Below are 6,224 nucleotides of genomic sequence, written 5' to 3' on the forward strand. Positions count from 1 at the left end.
AGAATAATATTGGTGGTTGTATGCAAAGAACAAAAATAAACATGCAATGCAATTGATTCAATTGGTTTTGAGAACTATGGATGAATGGTGTTGTTGGGGTTTACAATTTCATCTTATCCACTCTCATATATCTACTCTTCTTATTTAATTCACTTGTTTATCTAATTGTCATGCAGATGAAGGTTGAAAAACAATGATTTTCATATGTCAATTTGGACCAAATTACACCCTTTACTACTCGGAACGAGCTTAGAATCAAGAAAAACTCAATAAATGAGTCTGGAGAGAGTCAAAAGCTGTTTTTAGCGATTTTATGCTTGTTTTGCATTGTTTTGAAGCTAATTTGAGAAAAGTGAAGAATGGAGTTGAAGATACAGGTCGTTGACTTAAGAAAAGAACAAAAAAATAAAGTTTTGAAGAGTCGACGTACCGCCCGACGGCACACTTAAACCGCCGGGCGGTCCAGGACGAGGAGTAGGCAGCATCTCAAGCTGAGAGAAACCGTCGGGCGCTGGTGATGAGTGGTTATTTCTTGAACTATATTTAGTTTATTGCACTTAAATAAACCAGGGAATTGTGTTTAATTGTCTGTTATTTCCCCGTTTTCCGAATTCTGCTTAATTTGGTCGGAAATTTGTAATTGTGCTAATTTGGGTTTTCTGAGCTGATTGAGTGTATTTTGGTTGCAGGAAAATTTTGGAAAACGTCAATTGGAGCATTAAGGATGGTGGCATAATCATTCAAGACTCAACATTTAGCCATTTCCATTTTTAATTAAGTGTAATTTCGTTTTTTTTTTGAAACCTTAATTAGATTAGGTGTTTTTGGGCCCTTTTGTGGCAATTTTTGTAGAAGCCCAATGTGTGGGACACTTGGCCTTAGGATAGGGTTTTATTTTAGGAGTGGACCCCACCATTCAATGTTTGAGGGACGACATTTTGAGTGGAGGCCGAGACACACTCTAGTCTCCTTGATACTACACTTTCATTTTGCTTTGCCCTGTATGAACTCTCTCTTGGGAGCTTTGGTGTGCCCCTTACGGATTTGAGCATGGATTGAATCAAGAACATATTTTTCTTCTTCTCTTGCTTGCAACTTTACTTATTCTTGCTTAATGGAAGGGAGATCTATCAGTCCTCTTCTTGCATTGTTCATTTGAATGCTGAAAGCTTGAGCTTGGAGGTGGTTCTTTGCATTTTCATGGTGGTTTCTTTGGTTGAACCAAGACCCAATTTTCATTTTCATTTCCTCTTTGCTGCACCATTCAAGTGATTATATTTTGGTTTCCCTTGTTGAATGAAAAAGAGTATGGTTCCTATTGAGTTTTGGAGTGAAGAAAGTTTGAGTTAATTCATGATTGTTTGAGCTATACCCCTTTTCTTCTTGTGCATTTTACTTTGATTGATGCAAGTAGTTTGGTGAGATGAAGTTGTTTTGTGCTGCACCCATTTCAACCGTGAAATGAAGAAGAAAAGATGTTTATGTTTTGCTTTTATGGAATTAGAGGTTGACTTGTATGCTTTTGGTATTTGAAGATTGGAAGGAAGAGATTTATTGGGTTGCTTTTTGGATGTTGAACCAATAATACACGGATTCCATTGTAGAAGAATTTCATTTTGCATTTGGATATTGGAATGAAGGTGTTATGGTGATTGTTGGAAGGCACACGGTCTCCAAGGTTGCATTGCTTTTGGAATTTTCATTTGATTTAAAGGAAGGGGAGTGTGTTGGGTTTTGGAGAGAATATGAATTGTGAATTGTTGTTTGGTGAGCAATGTCCGTGCATTGAGAGGAGAGGAGAAGGCATTTCTTGAGTTTAATTCCCTTTGACCATGTACATGTGGCACATTGATAGAAAAATTCCACTTTTGTGTTGGACCATTTAAGGAAATGTTGCTTTTTGCTTTGGAAGAGAGAGAAAACGGTTTTGGCCTTTTGGGGAGAGAGATGAACACGGTTTTCTATGGTAAAAAGTAGAAGAAATCACTTTCTTGGAGCACATGGGACAAGGAAAACATTATTCAATTGTTATTTGAAGAAAGAAAGCAAATTTGGAGTTGGTGTGCTTGGGAGGTCACGGCCATGAGGTTTTTAGGCCATTCCAAGAATTGAATTTTCTTTAGTTGGTGCATGCATTGTCACATAATTGATAGAGGAAAAGGCATGTGTGTTTATTTCTTTGTTTTCAATTAATTTTATAGTAGGATTAGTTGTTTGTTTATTTCAATTAATTTTATAGTAGGATTAGTTGTTTTCAATTAATTTCATTAGTTTTTAGGCTTTTTGCTTTTTAGTTTCTCTAATTTAGTTTTGCATTTAATTTAATTTAACTGTGTTAGGTAGTTGTTTGTTGTCTTGTTGGGGTCTAGTATTTTATTTTATTTTGTTTGAATGTTGTCTAAGGTTTTTAATAATGTTAGTTTAATTACCATGCTAGCTTAACTTAGTTTGTTTGCATCTATGTCTTTATTGACTCTTTAATTTTTTCAAAACCCTTTTTACAAACCCCCCTTCTTTCGTGTTAGACTCGACGCTTGAACCGCAAAATTGGTCTTTGGGAGACGACCTAGGGGTCATTCCCTAGTTATACTGCACCTTAAAATGCACATCAAATTTGATTGGGCGGCGACAACCCATCAGCTGGCGATTGCCGCCAGGCGGTGGCGAGGGAAACCTCCGGGCGGTGGCGGTTGCCGCTGGGCGGTGGCGGCAGGTTATGGGAAACCGCCGGGCGGCACACTTAAACCGCCCGGCGGTGGCACGCTGGACTTGGGCCTGATTTTGACGCGCTCCTCACCTATAAATACCCCTACTACGAATTCAGAGTCATTCTTTTGACAGGGGAAGACGGCCAGACCTAATTTTACACTCTGGAGAGGATCTCTTGGATGCTTAGGCTCCTTTTCATCTTTTCTAGGGTTTGCTCTTTCATTCTTCTTCCATTTTTCATGTAGTTTCACCATGTCCATGGTGAACTAAACCCTATTGTTGTTGGGGAATACAATGTAATCTTTGGATACTCTCTCTTATTGAAACTATTGATTATTTTATATGGTCTCCATATGTTTTGATTGATTATTGTTGGGTTATCATCTCTGCTTAAGGCTTTTATCATTTAACTCATTCGGTATATCGTTGTTTGTCGTTATTGACATGGGGACGTGCGGTAATGACATGAACTGGTGAGTAATCTCTTGATTCTGCAATACCACCTAGGGATAGGGGTAGGACGATCAATTGCGCTAACTTNTGTTTATAATGNGGTATTAATTACTAGGGGAGGCTAGGGATAGCAAGCCGGTAATTGATATTAGGCCCTTTTCGCCGAGGGATCGGGTTAAGGGGACGCTAAGAAAGTCGCATAACAATTTAATCAATCTAATAATCAAGGGTAGTATGTAAGAGAGAGTGGAATAGATGAAATTGTTAGTACCCAACAACATCCATCCATCCATTGTTTTCACTTGTCAATTGAATCAACATTTATTTTGCATGTTAATATTTTTATCCTCTAATCCAATTTATTAAATTTTATTTTTCAAGTCTTATTATTTTAATTCATGCGAATGAGAAAGCCATACGAGTCTCTTGGAAAAAACGATACTTGGTCTTACCATTTATATTACTTGTACGATTTTGTACACTTGTCAATCCATCAACACATGCAAACTTTCTTAATTACCCTTAGCCCAATTCCTTGGTGAAAAGAGCCTATTGCTAATTACCGGTTTGCTATCCTAGGCCTCCCCTAGTAACTAATAATGCAGTGCGTTCTAAAGCAAATGCAATTGACTGTCCTATCCCTATCTCTAGGCGATAACACATAATCAAGGAATTTCCCACCAGTTCATGACATTACCGTACGTCCCCATATCGATAAAGATAAAAAGCATTTATTGAATGAGTTAAACAATAAAAGCATTAAGCACAGATGAGAACTCAACAATTGATAAGCAAGTATATGACAAGCATATGAAAATAAATAAGAATTTCAATATATGAGAGTTTCAAAAGATTACATTGTTCCCTAACAACAAAGGGTTTAGTTCACCATAATCATGGTGAAACTAGATGAAAATAATGAAAGAATGGAATAAGCAAACCCTAGATTTGATAAGAAGGAGCCTAAGCATCCAAGAAATCTCCTCCAAGGTGTGTGGAATGGCTCTGGGCATTCTCTCTTCCAAAAGAATCCCTATTTAATTCGCACTTGGGGCTATATATAAGCCCAAAAAGATAACAAATAGATAACAGAAAGATTTACAGAATCTAGCTAAAATAATAGACAACCGCCCAGGCACCTAATTTGACCGCTCAACGGTTTGCCTCTAGCCGCTCTGGCCGCTTAGTGGTCAGTTTTGCCGCTGAGCGGTTTCCCTCTAATCGCTCTGAGCACTCAGCGGTCCATTCTGGCGCTCAACGGCTTGTTTGACCCTTCTTTTCACCATTTTTCTCCTTCTTTCATGGGTCTAAGTCCACCTTACTTTACTTCCATCTTTAATTCATCCAAAAACCCTGCAAAACAATGAAAAACAAGCATAATATCTCTAAAACCAACTTTTGACTCTCAAAAGACTCAACTTAAGTGTTTTACTTGATTTAGAGCTCATTCTAAGCCTCAAAGGGTGTGTTTTACTATCAAATTTAAGTATGAAAATAACGGGTTTTAGACCGTTATCAAAGGACATGGCTTATTGATTTTAGGAGAAGAAAGTTGTGTCAGAGGCTTTAAATTCGTTTTACCATTTGGCTTTTCACAGTGCTGAATTTACTCCTTGCCTTTCTATTTGGTTTCATGCAATTTTCAATCAAAGCTTTATTTAAGATGTTGACACTAGGTTGCAAAGGGTGAGGCACACACGGGTTTATATTTCTTTGGGAGATTTCATTTCATTTTTGGGAAAACGTGTATATATCTTGTCAACAGGGAATAGCACCATCAGAACTTTGGTTTCTTTTACTATTCACGTGATTTTCAATTTCTATTTCAATATACTTTCTTTTATTATTCATGTGTCTTTACATTGTTGTCATGTTGCATTTAATGTTTAGTTCTAAGATGCATTTTCTTTTGATTCAAGCACTTTCTTTTTGCATTTCATCCAATTTCATCTTATGCGGTTTTTCCCAAACTACAAGGCAATGTGTCTTTTTCTTTCTTTAGCTTCATTGTTTCATTTAATTTTACTTCCAAGCACTTTACACTTTAATATTGTCTAGTCTGTTCCACTGTGATAATTTAGTTGTCATGTTGGTTTAGGTTGGTCGGTTTATTTATTAATAAAATTGCATTGTTTCCTTGAGATTCCTGGACTGTGATTGTGTTGTCACTCTGACTTGGTTAATATGAAATCTGTATTTGCATTTGCAATTGGGTATACACTTAGTTGCCCAGTTGGTGTTGAGTCTTCTCTTAGTTGATGAAACTGCATGGTGTAAATGGATTTGATGTTAACATTGCGTTCTCTTAGTTCGCTTTTATGAAAACATGATTAACCTTAGCTTAGTTAGTTAACATAGTGATTGAGTTAATGACCGACTGTCTTCATTCTGTCTTTGAAACCGTTTTTACATCTGTGTTTGTTTTTGTGTTTGCATCTGTGTCTTAATTTAGTTCATCTGCATTCACCACAAACCCTTTCACAACCCCCCCTTCATGTTAGACCTGATTCTGAACCACAATTTGGTCCTTGAGAGACGACCTAGGAGTCACTTCCTAGTCTATACTGCATTCTTTTATGCTCATTAAATTTTGCATGGGGTGCGACACCCATCAAAATTTTGGCACCTTTGCCGGGGAACAACGGTTCGGGTTTAGGTCTTTTGTTGTGTTAGTGTGTGTTGTGTTTTGTCTTGTGTTGTGAATGTGATGTTTTGTTTTGTGAGTTCGTCATTGTGTGTTGCATATAGGTAGCTTTAGTTGCATATTTTCATTGCATTCTTCATTTCCCCCTTCTTTCCCATGTCTACCTATTTTGGTTATGTGAGCAATGCTTATTCTACATGTGTCTATGATTCTCCTTCTGCATCTGACTCTAATATTGCTTGTGATGTATACTCAGCTGATGTCTATGTTGAGAATAGTACGGTTCCTCCTCCATCTCATGAGAGTGCACCTAGGGAGTCGTTTCCACTTGATGAGGAGGATATTCGTTGTGTTTTCAACACTGGACTGATATATTTGTTGCCTAAGTTTCATGGTTTTGCAGGTGAATGCCCATATA

The sequence above is a fragment of the Vigna radiata genome, unplaced genomic scaffold, assembly GCF_000741045.1.
Source record: "Vigna radiata var. radiata cultivar VC1973A unplaced genomic scaffold, Vradiata_ver6 scaffold_453, whole genome shotgun sequence".
Taxonomy (NCBI): Eukaryota; Viridiplantae; Streptophyta; class Magnoliopsida; order Fabales; family Fabaceae; genus Vigna; species Vigna radiata.